Here is a 16,282-nt window from a genome sequence, read left to right as displayed (position 1 = left end):
CCAGTCATAGCCAGTTTTCACCTACCTCAGTTAATAACTCCACCCTTCTAGTTGCTCAGCCTTGATTCTTCTCTTTCACTTACACCCCATGTCCTAGTCGGCAAATACGTTGGCTCTACTTCAGAAATACCCTAAATCCTTTATCACCTCTAGCTAGATCCTGAGCTTGCTGCTTCCTTCTTGTCAACCCCTTACAAACATCATCCAGAGTGATCTTACTAAAACAATGACTCTCCAATGGCTTCCCACCTTACAGTAAAAAACCATAAACTGACTTATAGGATGTCTGTTTTTGGCCATTCATTACTTCATTTCCTATCACACAACTCCAGCCCAATCAACTCTTGAAGGAGTCCAGCATGACCTCACCAGACAGTACTGTATTTGCTCCTGCTTTTACCTACAAGACCTTTCCCCCAGATACTTACTCAGATGGAATTTTCTTGGAGATGACTTCCCTGACCAGGACAAACCAGTGCCTCCTCAGCATACTACACAGTCCTCTTACCCAATGTTCTTTTTTAATCTATAATATTTATAACCACCTGATATATACGTCTTATTGTCTCCCTCGTTCATCAAATACTGGTATATGTTAGCATCCAGAAGATAAACGTACTGAATAAATATTTGCTGAACGAATACAATGATCAATCAGTCTACCTTGCACTGCCTAAAATAATTATCCTCATAGATAGTGGAATTATAAATACTGTTCAGAGATATATCATACCAGAAAGTACTGTTTACCTTTCCAATCTCACAAATACAGGTTCTCAAATCTGTACTTGCATCCAGAAAATTTCTACTAAGTTTCCAAACATATAATTTTTATAATATATGCCTCAGGCCTGACCTGGTAGCACAGTGGATAAAGTGTCAACCTGGAACGCTGAGGTCACTGGTTCGAAATCCTAGGCTTGCTCGGTCAAGGCACATATGGGAGTTGATGCTTCCTGCTCCTCCCCTCTTCTCTCTTTCTCTCTCTCCCCTCCCTAAAAATGAATAAATTCTTTATATATATATATATATATATATATATATATATGCTTCAAAGGTAATGTTTATCCATGCCTGAATGATGCAATAATCAGCAGAACCTGTTAATATTAATAGCTCATTAAATGAAATAGCAAATGTTTAATTCAAAGGTGATCTGAAAGGATATATTATAATCCCAAGATCCATTTTTCTCAGCAATCAATCTTGTAACAAGGTACATTACCATTTTAGTTACTAGTTGCTATAAATTTGTTTATTAAGATTAATACATGTAAAGAATCAATTTATGTTTCAATAAATGATTCACAATGTTTCACTTACCAGGTAAGATAAATTATTTTTGTGTGATGCATTTTCTGATTTAAAAAAGCTGTCTCCTGATTTCTCAAAATAACTGATTTTCATTTTAACAAAACTAAAAAAGAACACTCCTTGTGGCTAATGCATCTAGAAGCTGCATTTTATTTTAATATTAATTTCTCATTCAAAATAAATTGCATGTAGGTTTATTTTAAATAGCTATTTTCAGTTCACTTGGTTAATTAAAATTAATATACATAACATACTCAAGGCCTCCTAGTTGTGATAGTTGCAGGAACTAAGGCAGATCTGAATGAACATCTATTTAGGAAGTATATTTATTAATAATGGTAACAAAAGCTATAAACATAGAGGTAACACTAATTAACTGTCATTGCATGTCATGGCCCAGGCAAAGGTTAATGTAATCTACATGCAATCTTTGCTATAAAGAAGCACACTACAAGCAAAATAAGCCTTAATTTAACTATTCAGTTGCTTTCACGAGTAACAAAAGGTCACTGGTACAAAGCAGACCTTACTACGTATCAATTCCAATGAGGCATACTCCTCTATTTCCTTATCACCCCTCTTCAGCCTGATGGTTTTTCCTTGTTATTCTTCTCTTTGCTCAACAAGTTCAATCTTGAAATGTAAGGCTAATTAATAACTTGATGCTTCTACTGACTACTTCTTTGTATAGCACACTTAATTCTTTCAAGAAAAGGTGAAACAACCCTGGCTGGACTGCTCTGTTGGTTAGAGCATTGTCCCAAAGCAGAGAGGTTGCCGGTTTGATCCTCAGTCAGGGCACATACTGGAATGGGTTGATGTTCTCTTGCTCTCTCCCTTCCTCTCTCTAAAATCAATAAAATAAACATTAAAAAAAAATTTTAAAGGTGAAACAAACTTCTAAAATAATATACCAAGAACCTATTTGAAGTAAGCACGCTTTAAAAAAATAACTATCTCTACAAAACAAAGCTGCTTTCACTTCCCAGTGTGTGACCACAGCATTCCACAGCATGCTAGTCCACACACACACAGGAAACACTCTATGGAAAACGATGACATTTCTGTGTTGCTGATGCCACAATTTCCTCTCCCTAACACCTCTGAATCTACTCAGAAATATATCTGCGCTATGTTAAGCCACTCCAGTTTTGGAGCTGTTTGTTACTGCAGCAGAGCCTCTCCTGCCTCATATAGTACCTGCTAAGGTTGCAGTTCATGTTAAATGAAATCATCCTGTAAAGCACTCAGCACAACACATGGCAGATAGTAAGTGGACCTGAAAATTGAAGTAATAGTTGATTCTTTATTATTTAAATATTGTTTTCCATTAAAATCTATAAGAATGAATCAGAAGTTAAAATTATCTGGCAAGGGTTTTAAAGCAACCATCATAAAAGTGCTTCAACAAGCAATTATAAATTCCCTTGAAATAAATGAAGCAACAGGATAAGAAATAGAAGTTATTAAAAATGAGAAATTTATAACTGGAAAACATAATAATGAAAAGAAAAAACTCACTGCATGGACTCAATAGTATAGTGGAGATGACCGAGGACAGAACCAATGAATTTGAGAATAGAACAACAGAATTTACCCAACTGAATAATAGAGAGAAATTGACTGAAAAAAATGAACAGTCTCAGAGACCTGTGGAATAATAACAAAAGGGCTAATATTCATATTAAAAGTCCCAGCAGGGAAAAAAAAGTGGAGCTGAAAACTCTCCAAATTTGGTGAAGGGCATAACCTACAGATGTAAGAGGCTGAGCAAATCCCAAAAAAGATAAATCAAAGAAATCCATACCAAGAGACATTGTAATTAAACTTCTGAAAACATAACACATTACTTATGGAGTAGCAACAATTCAAATGACAACACATTCTCACATGAAATGAGAGGCCAGAAGGAAGTGGCACAGTATTTCTCAGGTGCTGAAATAAAACAATTGTCTACTGCAAATTTATCTGGTAAAAATATCCCTCCAAAATGAAAAGCAAATAAAGACATTCTCTAATGAAGAAAAACTAAAAGAATCTGTGGCTGGAAAAGCTATTCATAAAGAATGGCTAGAGTTTTCTAAACAGAAAGGAACAGAAGATAGACAATAAGAAAAAGACTTAGAACTTTAAAAAGAACATAGGAATGGGTGAAAACTGGGGTAAAGATAGTAAATTATCTTTATCTGAAGTTTCTTAAATTATATTCGATAGTTGAAGGAAAAAGTTTAACACCAACTGATGTGGTGCTCAATTAATGTAAAGTAAATATTTAAAACAATTGTGTTTAAAAAGTGGGGAGGGTAGCCCTGGCCGGTTGGCTCAGCGGTAGAGCGTCGGCCTAGCGTGCGGAGGACCCGGGTTCGATTCCCGGCCAGGGCACACAGGAGAAGCGCCCATTTGCTTCTCCACCCCTCCGCCGCGCCTTCCTCTCTGTCTCTCTCTTCCCCTCCCGCAGCCAAGGCTCCATTGGAGCAAAGATGGCCCGGGCGCTGGGGATGGCTCTGTGGCCTCTGCCCCAGGCGCTAGAGTGGCTCTGGTCGCAACATGGCGACGCCCAGGATGGGCAGAGCATCGCCCCCTGGTGGGCAGAGCATTGCCCCATGGTGGGCGTGCCGGGTGGATCCCGGTCGGGCGCATGCGGGAGTCTGTCTGACTGTCTCTCCCTGTTTCCAGCTTCAGAAAAATGCAAAAAAAAAAAAAAAAAGTGGGGAGGGTAAAGGGACATAAAGAGAATACAGAAGTAAAATATCATGGATATCAGTAGACTGTGATAAATTATGTATGCATATTTTAATACAAGCAACCATTAAGAAGTAATACACTCAAAATTATAGAGAAGGAGAACAGATCAGTGGTTGCCTGGGGATGCATGTGGGGAGGGAGTGGCCATGACTATAAAAGGATGGCACCAGGGAACTTTATGATGAACTGTTCTGTACTTAGATTGCAGTAGTAATCACATGAATCTTCACATGTGATAAAAAGCACAGAACTAAATAGACACATACACGAATGTAGGTAAAACTGGTGAGATCTGAATAGGTCTGTGGATTATATCAATATCAATTTACTAGCTATGATATTGTACAAGAATTATTCAAGATGTTGCCCTTTGGGAACTGGGTAATGGACAGAGGAATCTCTGTATTTTTTCTTACAACTGCATGTAAATCTACAATTATCTCAAAATAAAAAACTTCTGGCCCTGGCCAGTTAGCTCAGTTGGTTAAGAGTGTCATCCCAAAACAACAAGGTTGAGGGTTCAATCCCGGGTTAGGACACACATGGGAAGCAATGAAAGGGTGCACCACTGAGTGAACAACAAATGAATGCTTCCCCTTCACCCACCCATCTCTCTCCTTTCCTCTGTCTTTATAAAAATCAATAAAAAATAAGCCCTGGTTGGGTAGCTCAGGTAGCTGGAGCATCATCCCAGAGAGCAGAGGTCGCCAGTTCAATTCCCTGGTCAGGGCATATACAGGAGCAGCGCAATGTTCCTGTCTCTCTCTCCCTGCCTCTCTAAAAACAAACAAACAAACAAAAAAACTTCTAAAAAAATTCTCAAGAAAAAATGTATATCAGAGTAAAAACAATTCTGGCTTATTTAAAATCTTGGATAAAGAAGCAAACAAACAAAACAATCTTTTCCCTAAATCCCTAGTTAGAATGTGAGGTGGGGAAGAAAGAACAGCAGTCCCAATCTGGGTTCCACAGCTTTGCAACCTTGCAACCGGTAAGTTATGTAACTTCCAACACAAAATACTACTATAAAACATTAAAAAAATAAAAATAATTGTATTGTTTTGCTAAGTATATAAGCAATGAAGGCAGATGACAATAGTAAATAAAATGAGAATAACATAACCCAGTGATAATATCTTCTGGCCATTTATTTTTATGCTTATATATAATTTGGAGGGTGAAAAGAAACTAGATAATACAGTACTCTAAATTAGGAATCAGTAAGCTACAGTCCACGGCCAAATCCGGCCAAACGCCTATTTCAGTACAGAGTACAAGTAGATTTTTACATGGTTATATACCTACATAATATCCTCGATATTGGCTCTTTCGCTACAAAGAGTTAAATATTTATTGTCTAGATCTTAATGGAAATATTTGCCAACCCCTGCTCTAAGTGGCATTTTGGTAAAAAGCTTTTTTTATTTACAAAGATAATATAATTCCTTTTTCTGGATATTTAGCCTGTTTCCAAATTTTATATTATAGACAAAGTTGTAATGAACACCCTTGCAGGTAAATTTCTGCAAAGATAACTGTACTTCCCAAAAGGGATATAACTTATAAATGGCATTATTTATTTTATAAATAACTATTTTATACATGTTTGTAATTATTATTTTCTACTAAAACAAGATTTTACTAACATTATATATGAACTAAGTTGAGAATTCTCTATTTTCTAGAAGAGAAAGCAAAGTTCAAAGATTCTGAAAATGATATCTCTTTTCCTACAATATATATATTTGAACAAGCCAAAATCTGTAACACAGGGGTCCCCAAACTTTTTACACAGGGGGCCAGTTCACTGTCCCTCGGTCGGACTATAAAAAAAAACCTATGAACAAATCCCTATGCACACTGCACTTATCTTATTTTAAAGTAAAAAAACAAAATGGGAACAAATACAATATTTAAAATAAAGAACAAGTAAATTTAAATCAACAAACTGACCAGTATTTTGATGGGAACTATGCTCCTCTCACTGACCACCAATGAAAGAGGTGCCCCTTCCGGAAGTGTGGCGGGGGGCCGTAGTTTGGGGACCCCTGCTGTAAAATCATCCAAAATATCATTTTATACATAAGCAGGGGTTCCAAGTAAGATTTTCCTTAAACCCTGTCCAGTTCTATAAAGGTGCATAAAGAAAGAGTCTGGCATAAAATTAGGGCACAGTGAAGCTAGAGGCACTAGGTAAACAATAAGTTAGAAGAGCAGGCTTTATTTACAGTCAGATGACTGGGTTGAAATGTATTTTACCAGCCCAGTGACCTTGTGCAAGTTAACTCCAATAATCATAGCCAAGCTGCAGGACTACTTAATATACCTAAAAAACTTAAAAGTGCTAAGCACTGTTTCCAATACTAAATGTGTTTCTTTCTTTTTTCTTCTTATAATTTTATTTAGAAAATTAAATTTAATGGGGTGACATTGATCAATAAGGGTACATCGGTTTCAGGTAAACATTTGTATAGCATTTGAACTGTTAATTGTGCTGTATACCCATCCCCAAAGTCAAATCATTTTCCATCACTGTATATTTGTCCCTCTTGACTCCTCTCCCCCCGGTAATCACCTTACTTTTATCTATGTCAATGAGTCTCATTTTTATATCCCACCCATGTGTAAAGTCATCTTTTTTTTTTTCTTTTTTTCTTGTGGGAGAGACAGAGAGGGATAGAGAGAGGGACAGATAGGGACAGACAGACAGGAAGGGAGAGAGATTAGAAACATCAATTTTTCATTGCATTTCCTTAGTTGTTCATTCATTGATTTCTCATATGTGCCTTGACCAGGGACTACAGCAGACCTAGTGACCCCTTGCTTGAGCCAGCAACCTTGGGCTCAAGCTGGTGAGCCTTGCTCAAACCAGATGAGCTCGCACTCAAGCTGGTGACCTCAGGGTCTCAAACCTGGGTCCTCCACATCCCAGTCCGACACTCTGTCCACTGCACCACTGCCTGGTCAGGCTAAAGTCATCTAGTTTTCAGCTTTTTCTGATTTACATATTTCACTCAGTATAATGTTCTCAAGGTCCAGCATATTGTAGTAAATGGCAATTCGTCGTCATTTCTCATGACTGAGTAGTATTCCATTGTGTGTGTGTGTGTGTGTGTGTGTGTGTGTGTATCTGTACCACACATTTTAATATCAACATGTACTTAAAGCATTTTCTGGAGGATTTCTGCTTTATTTTACTTCATTATTTTTACACCATTAGTACATTATATCAAATTTGTAATTATAATCTTCTATGCCAATATGAATGCCTTTTATCTCTTTCTCTTGTCTGATTGCTCTGGCTAAGACTTCTAGTACTATGCTAAATTAAAGAGAGAGTGGGCATCCTAGTCTTGTTCCTGACATAAGAAGAAAAGTCTTCAGTTTTTCACCATTTAGTATATTAGCTAATGGTTTGTCATATATGGCCTTGACTATGTTGAGGTATTTTCTTTCTATGCCCATTTTATTGAGTGTTTTAAACATAAATAGATGTTGTGTCTTATCAAATCCCTTTTCTGCATCCACTGAGAGAATTGTATGATTTCTGCCCCTATTTTGTTGGTGTAGAATATTATGTTGATCAATTTATGTATGTTGAACCATCCAGGTGCTCCCGAAATGAATACTACTTGATGGTGATATATTATTTCTTTAGTTTATTGCTCTATTCAATTTGCTACTATTTTGTTTAGAATTTTTGCATCTGTATTGAGCAGAGATATTGGTCTATAGCTTTTGTGCTGTCCTTGCCAGGTTTTGTGTCAGGGTTATGTTGGTCTCATAAAATGTGTTAGGCCAGGATACTGATGCTTCTTCTAGTTTTTGGAAGACTCTGAGAAGGATAGGAACCAAATCTTCCCTGTTTGGCAGAAATCACACATGTAGCCATCTGGTTCTGAACTTATTTTGAGGTAGGTTTTTGATAGCTGTTTCTATTTCATCCATGCTTATGGGTCAATTTAGGTTTTTCACTTCTTCGTGACTCAGTCTAGGAAGATAGTATACTTCTAGGAACTTAGGTATTTCTTCTAGATTGCTAAATTTGGTGGCATTTAATTTTTCATAGTATTCTAGTATGCTTCGTATATCTATGATGTTTGTGGTAATTTCTCCTCTTTCGTTTCAGATATTGTTTATATAAGTCCTTTCTCTTTTTTCCTTAGTGAGTCTAGCCAGGAATTTGTCAATTTTATTGATATTTTCAAAGAACCAGCTCTTTGTCATATTATTTTTTTCTATCATGTTTTTTGTTTTCTATTTCTTTTAGTTCTGCTCTAATTTTTACTATTTCCTTTCCTCTACTGACTTTAGGTTGCCTTTGTGCTTCCTTTTCTAGTTCTTTAAGATGTGCTGTTGGGTTGTTTACTTGGAATCTCTTGTTCCTTGATATAAGCCTATAATGATATGAAGTTCTCTCTTATTACTGCTTTTGCTGCATCCCAAAAGTTTTAATGTCACATTATTCTAATTGGCTTGTATAAATCTTTTGATCTCTTGATTTGATTTCTTCTTTGACCCAGTCATTTCTTAGAAGTATCTTGTTTAGTTTTGACATTTTAGTGGGTTTCTTTATTTCCCTTTGGCAACTGAATTCTAATTTCAGAAATTAGAATTTTCTAATTTCAGAAATTAGAATTTTCTAATTTCAGAAATTAGAAATCAGAAATTTCTGACTATTTCTATAGTCAGAAAATATGCTTGAAATAATTTCTATCTTCTTGCATTTATTGATGTTAGTTTAGTGGTTTACCATATGGTCTATCCTTGAGACTGTTCCATGCACACTGGAAAAACAAAGTTTAATCTGATATTCTGAGATGATATGTTCTGTAAATGTCTACGTGCATTAGGGTCAATATTTCCTTACTGATTTTCTGTTTGGATGATCCATTTAAAATGTTGTCAATGGTGTGTTGAGTTCTCCAAGTATGATTGTGGTTTTGTCTGTTTCTTTATTTAAAACAGTTAATAGATACATATTTTGGTGCACCCTGATTCAGTGCATTCATATTTAGAAGTGTTATGTCTTCTTGATATAGTGTCTCCTTTATCATTATGAAATGTCCATCTTTACCTTTGCTGTCTTCTAGTCAGCACTGCCAGATACGAGGATGGCTATATATGCTATTCTTTGGGTATTACTTGCTTGGAGAATTGGTTTCCAACCTTTCACTTTGAGTTTACTTTTGTCCTTACAGCTTAGATGTGAAGGTGGAATATGGTTGGGTTTGGCTTCTTAATCCAATCTGCTACTCTGTGCCTCTTCATTGGTGAGTTTAGTCCATTTATATTTAGGGGAATTATTGATACTTGAGGATTTCCTATAGCCATTTTATGTTTTGTTTTCTAGAAATTTTGTGTCTTTGTGATTCTTCTCTTTTGTGTTTCAGTCAGTTGTTTTTGTTTGGTAGTATAAAAATGTGAGAAAAATGTTCATATGTATAAGAATACTTTGTCTTAGGAGTGTATCTGTACTCCATCCTGCTTTGCTGCCGATTTTTATCCTCTCCCCTTTTATGTTGTTGTCACAGATTATCCTTGTTTTTCTAATAACCTTGTTGGAGCTTTCACTTGTACTTTTGTTTCGTTTTGTTCTTAGTATCAAGTAGAATACCCCTGTGGTTATTTCCTGCCATGCAGGTTTTCTCATGATAAATACCCTCAGCTTTTGTATGTCTGCAAAAGTTTTTATTTCTCCTTCATATTTGAAGGATAACATTGATGGATAGATTATTCTTGGCTGGTAATTCCTCTCTTTCAGTACTTTGAATGTTTGGGTCCACTCTCTTCCAGCTTATAGAGTTTCTGCTGAGAAGTCTGATAATAGCCTACTGAGCCTTCCTTTACATATTTTTTTTCTTCTTTATCTAACTGCCTCAATGATTCTTTCTTTGCATTGATTTTTGACAGTTTTATTACAATGTGCCTTCAAGGTCTGTTTGGGTTGAGATCACTTGGTGTTCCATTCACTTCTTGGATTCAAGGCCCTAACTCTTTCCATAGGCTTGGGAAGTTCTCATCAATTATTTGTTTGAATAGGCCCTCCATTCCTTTCTTCCTCTCATCTTCTTCTGATATACCCATTATTCTTATATTGCTCTTTCTGATGGAGTCAGACAATTCTTGTAGAACTCTAGCATTTTTTAAAATTTGTGAATCTCTCTTTTTTCTCTCTAGTACCTCTAACTGCCTGTCTTCAATGTCACTAATTCTCTCCTCTATCTGGCCTGTTCTATTACCTAAACTTGCTACCAGATTTTTCAATTCATGTATTAGGTTCTTCATCCCTATTTGGTTCTTTCTTAAAGTTTCAATCTCCTTGGTGAAGTGCACATTGTGTTCATTAATTTGCTTTTTGAGCTCATTAAATTGCCTATGAGTGTTTTCTCATATCTCACTGAGTATTTTCAGAACTTCAATTTTGAATTCTCTATCATTTAACTCCAAGGCTTCCATGTGACTGAGATTGCTTTCTGGAGTTTTTCATTTTCTTTCTAAATTATGTCTCTATTGTGTAGACATGGTATTAATTTTCTTCATCCTTGATGGCATTTAAGAGCTGTATTATTAAAAAAATCTAACAAAAAAAACTCCTAATAATTAAAAATAGGAATAAAAATTTAAAATAATGAAAAGTAAAAGAGAAGAACCACCAAATAAAACAAAGAACAAAATCCAAAAAAAAAAAAAATTAAAAACAGCCACAAAAAAAATAAAAAAACTATAAATTAAAGAAAATAAAATTCAAAATAAAGAGAAATTTCAGTTTTGAGAGGTTTTTGTTTTCCTCCAGTAGGTGGTGCTGTATTACAAGTTTTAGCTCTGTGAAATTTCCAGGGTAGCCTCTGCTAAGAAGCTGCTATCGCAGTGATGGAGGTGGGCCTACACTCCCGATGGTGAGTGGAGTGTGTTGTGAGGGCTTCACGGCTTTAGAAATGGCCATCTCAGGTATCTGGGTGCTCCACTCCAAGTTTCGACAGACCAGGAGCCAGACACAGAGCACCTCTGTTCTTCAGGGAAGAGAGTAGCTCTAGAGAACTGGCTATGGGATATATCTCTGCCACTCTTTGTACCCATGAGGTGAGGGAAGCAGAATGTGGGAGATTGGGAGGTCATGCTTTGTTTTTCTCTGTCTCTGTGTAGATTGAGGGCTGCCAGCAGACTGCAGGAATACTAGCCCTTACCTCTCATTCTGCCACTGTTTTGATTTAGTATCACCCCCTCTGTCCCTCAATCTTACAACTCCTCCTGGCTGAAGACAAACCCAGTCACTCCAGGTTTCTCCCCTCACTGGAGCCCTAGCAAACAATAACCCAGGCAGTCCAGGTTTTTCCCCTATCCGGAGCCCCAGCAGGAAAAAACCCAAATACTTTTGGTTTCTCCTCTCTTTGGAACCCCAGCAGTCAGAAACCCAGATAGCCCAGGCTTCCTTCCTCTCTGGAGCCCAATCACAAGTGTATCTTCCAACACTATTCTCAACTCTTCCCACCTTTAGTCAATTTCACAGGTGGATCTTTTCAAGAATCCTGCAAAGCCAGCTGGGATTCTTTCACTGCATTATAGCTGTTCGATTTTTGAAATTTCAAGTGAAGAGATCAACGGTATCTTTCACTGCCCTTACTCTGATGTCATTTTAAAATGTGGTTATTCTGTTTGTTTATTTAAGCAAGAGAGACAGAGAGCGGGACAGAAAGAGACAGAGATAGGAAGGGAGAGCAGTGAGAAGCAGCAATTCTTCACTGCGGCACCTTAGTTGTTCATTGATTGCTTTCTCATATGTGCTTTGATGGGGGTGGGGGAGCTCCAGCCGAGCCAGGGACCCCTTGCTGAAGCCAGCAACCTTGGACTTCAAGCCAGGGACCTTTGAGCTCAAGCCAGCGAACATAAGGTCTTGTCTATGATCCCACACTCAAGCTGGCGACCCCTCGCTCAAGTTGATGAGCCCACACTCAAGCTGGATGAGCCTGTGCTCAAGCCAGCAACATTGGCATTTCCAAACTGGGTCCTCTGCATCCCAGGCCAACGCTCTAACCACTGCACCACTACCTAGTCAGGCATGTTTCTTTTTTAATGTTTTTTTTTACCAAAATAGAATCCCAACACTGCTTATTCCACTACACCATTTTTGCTCCAAAGGGAGCTCAGAGCTTTCCACTGTAAGCAGTAACTTGTAGGATTTTAATAATAAAATAATATCCCAGACATTAGTATGCTCACTTGCTTTTGTTTAAAAATATATTTTACATAAAAGCATATTATTTATTTCAGCCTGAACAAAATCATTATATAAGGAGTCACCAATGAATTCAAAAATGCCACTTTAAAGGAAAAGAATCTGAATATAGAATTATCATTCTTTAGGCTAAGAATGTCTTTTTATTTTAACTGCCTAAAGGTGTAATTTTCTCATTATTTTACAACATGGCTAAGCTAGATACTCTGGAACATTGACCCTCATCTAGCTCATCTCTCACATACATCCTATTGACTGAACTTGAGAGGCATCTCCTCTTTGTCTTCTGCTACTGTTCAGGCCAGACCCTACTTCCCTACTATCTCTTATGGTGACTTCTACTAGACCTTCCAGTCATTGGTCTCTCTTTCCAGTTTTCCTGTGACCCTAGGCCCAACAATCAAGGCTTTGGCTGGCTCCCAAATATCCACAGGATCAAATCCAAACTGTGTGGCTAGACACACAGGAACTTCATAACCTCACCCTAGTTTCCTTATCCAGCCTTATTTCCCCAGCCTCCTCCTATATTCCTGCTGCATGAAATGCCTCATGGTTTGCTGAACATGCATGCACATTCATGACACACTCTATGCACATGTTCCTGCCTTCCCAAAGACATGCCCAGCCTCTCTGCACAGAATCACTTGTCATATTAACTCCTGAAAACTCAAAAAAAAAAGCCACTCCTGTCTAATTATTCACTGTTCTCCCACAGCACTCTGCAGTTATCTCCAAGAACTGAAAAGATCCAAGAGCTTCAAAATGGGAATAATATTCTTTTGGAGATAACATACTTCTTTGTTACGCTTTTCAAGAGTAAATTACCATCTGAGAAATAATCAGGTTTATCACACCAAGGTGGAATAAACAGATTGTATATTACAAACAAAAAGTACTAGATGTGAGGACCATTTTAGTTAACTTACAAAATTTTCCACAACTAATTATAAACATGAATGCAAGACCCTTAATTATGTTACCTATTAAATAACATTTATTGCCGATTGGCTCAGTGGTAGAGCGTCGGCCTGGCATGCAGGAGTCCCGGGTTCGATTCCCAGCCAGGGCACACAGGAGAAGCGCCCATCTGCTTCTCCACCCCTCCCCCTCTCCTTCCTCTCTGTCTCTCTCTTCCCCTCTCGCAGCCGAGGCTCCATTGGAGCAAAAGTTGGCCGGGCACTGAGGGTGGTTCCATGGACTCGCCTCAGGTGCTAGAATGGCTCTGGTTGCAACAGAGTGATGCCCCAGATGGGCAGAGCATCACCCCCTGGTGGGCGTGCCTGGTGGATCCCGGTTGGGTGCATGAGGGAGTCTGTCTGACTGCCTCCCATTTCCAACTTCAGAAAAATACAAAAAAATAAAAAAAATAAAACAGAAAAAAAAATAAATAAATAAATAACATTTATTTATTATCTTACTTGTAATATGATTTTGAATTTTTACTGTAACTGTAAAGTACAATTTAAATTCTTAAAAGTTTTACATATACTGACAAATATACCTTTAGATCATATTAATTATACTATACCCAGCAATTTCATTTCATTTGGTTATAGTTTGCAAGATTAATAAAAACATCTAGGCAATTTTGAGCAGTCAATATTCTGTTTTCAAATATATAAGAACTTCAAAGAAAACATAGAAGAAACACTTCATAACACTAGATTTGGCAATTTCTTATGACACCAAGAGCAAAAGAACCAAAAATAAAAACAGATAAATTGAAGTACATCAAAATTCTAAAACTTCAAAGTACATTCAACAAAAGGTAAAGCAACCTACGGAATAAGAAAGAATACTATGGCCCTGGCCGGTTGGCTCAGTGGTAGAGCGTCGGCCTGGCGTGCAGAAGTCCCGGGTTCGATTCCCAGCCAGGGCACACAGGAGAAGCGCCCATCTGCTTCTCCACCCCTCCCCCTCTCCTTCCTCTCTGTCTCTCTCTTCCCCTCCTGCAGCCGAGGCTCTATTGGAGCAAAGATGGCCCGGGAGCTGAGAATGGCTCCTTGGCCTCTGCCCCAGGCACCAGAGTGGCTCTGGTCACAACAGAGCGACGCCCCCTGGTGGGCGTGCCGGGTGGATCCCGGTCGGGCGCATGCGGGAGTCTGTCTGACTATCTCTCCCCGTTTCTGGCTTCAGAAAAATACACACACACACACACACAAAAAAATGAGCAAAGGACCTGAACAGACAATTCTCCAAAGATCTAAGAATGGCCAACAAACATATGAAAAGATGCTCAACATCACTGATCATTTGGGAAATGCAAATCAAAACCACAATAAAAAATCACCTCACACTTTTCAGGATGGCAACTATAAAAAAAAAGTGTTGGCAGGGAGAAATTAGAACTTTGGTGGGAACGTCAAATGGTGCAGGTTCTACAGAAAACACTGATGGTTCCTCAAAAAAACTGAACACAGAATTATCATGTGATCAAACAATTCCACTTCTGAGTATACAGCCAAAAAAACTGAAAGTTGTTTCAAAGAGACTTTTGTACACCCATGTTCACTGTAGCATTGTTCACAACATCCAAAAGGTAGAAGGAATCCATCAATGGATAAACAAAATGTGGTATGTACTTATAATGGATTACTATTCAGCCCCAAAAAGAAAGGACGTGCACATGTGGCACAGGCAACGAAAGAGATGAACCTTGAGGATACTATACTAAGTGAATTAAGCCAGTCCTGAAAAGATCAACACTACATGATTCCACATAAATGAGTAGTCAGCTTCATAGAGGCAGAGAGTAGTAGAATGGTGGTCGCCAGGAGTTAGTCTGTTAGATGGAGAGAGAATGGGGAACTGTTATTTAATGGGTACAAAGTAACAGTTTTGCAAGATAAAAAAATTCTGGCAATAGGATATCCAACAATGTGAATCTATTTAAAAATATTGAACTGTATGCTTAAAAATGGTTAAGATGGAAAGTTTTATGTTATGTGTATTTTACCACAATTAAAAATAAAGAAAATAAAAATTGAAAAATAACAACTTCAGAATAACCTAAAACTATGGTCTTCCTAATCTAATCTAAAAGCACAGTCTACATGAAATGCAGCATTTCATTAAGTGATAAATTTTTATAATACATCGTTGAAAACATTAAGTATTGTTTTTCACAGAAATGGAAACTACCTGATCATTTGAATAAAGAGATATAAGCATACAAAGGAATTCCCACCCTGTGGAAGCTTAATAAACAATAAGAATCCCCATAGGGAAGAAGAGATAAAGGGAGAAGAAAAAAGGAAACACAAAAGATTCTTTGGCAACCAAGTGGTGTCCACAATATGCATACTGGAGTTGGAAAGTGATTCAAACTGGAGGACCCAACACAAACTTCTCCAAAGAATGGATTGCAAAGTGCCTTACCATACTTAAAAGCCCAAACTCAGTCTAGCAGCAGCCTAACTAACTACTTTGCTGGTCCATATATTCACCTGAATCAGTACTAAGAGGGATAGTAACTACTTTCTTTTTTTTTTTTTTCATTTTTCTGAAGCTGGAAACAGGGAGAGACAGTCAGACTCTCGCATGCGCCCGACCGGGATCCACCCGGCATGCCCACCATGGGGCAACGCTCTGCCCACCAGGGGGCGATGCTCTGCCCATCCTGGGCGTCGCCATGTTGCGACCAGAGCCACTCTAGCGCCTGAGGCAGAGGCCACAGAGCCATCCCCAGCGCCCGGGCCATCTTTGCTCCAATGGAGCCTTGGCTGCGGGAGGGGAATAGAGAGACAGAGAGGAAAGCGCGGCGGAGGGGTGGAGAAGCAAATGGGCGCTTCTCCTATGTGCCCTGGCCGGGAATCGAACCCGGGTCCTCCGCACGCTAGGCCGACGCTCTACCGAGTAACTACTTTCTTATTCTTAGAACCAGTGGAGATACTTTCCAGCCCTCAGGTTGAAGTACCAGGCTAGATCTGGTTTAAGATAGTTTTTGATATTTGTAAATGCTGTTTAAAGACACTCATTCATGATGGT

The 16,282-nt window shown here is 38.2% G+C and overlaps 1 protein-coding gene across 1 annotated transcript in view; it reads right to left on the bottom strand.

Moving 5' to 3' along the window:
- Window positions 1-16,282, bottom strand: part of VPS41 (VPS41 subunit of HOPS complex) — a 266,714-nt gene that overhangs the window by 229,177 nt on the left and 21,255 nt on the right. The gene's annotated exons all lie outside the window — the stretch shown is intronic.

This window comes from Saccopteryx leptura, chromosome 6 (genome assembly GCF_036850995.1).
Source record: "Saccopteryx leptura isolate mSacLep1 chromosome 6, mSacLep1_pri_phased_curated, whole genome shotgun sequence".
NCBI classification, from domain to species: Eukaryota; Metazoa; Chordata; class Mammalia; order Chiroptera; family Emballonuridae; genus Saccopteryx; species Saccopteryx leptura.
This window is presented reverse-complemented; position numbering and strand designations above follow the sequence as displayed.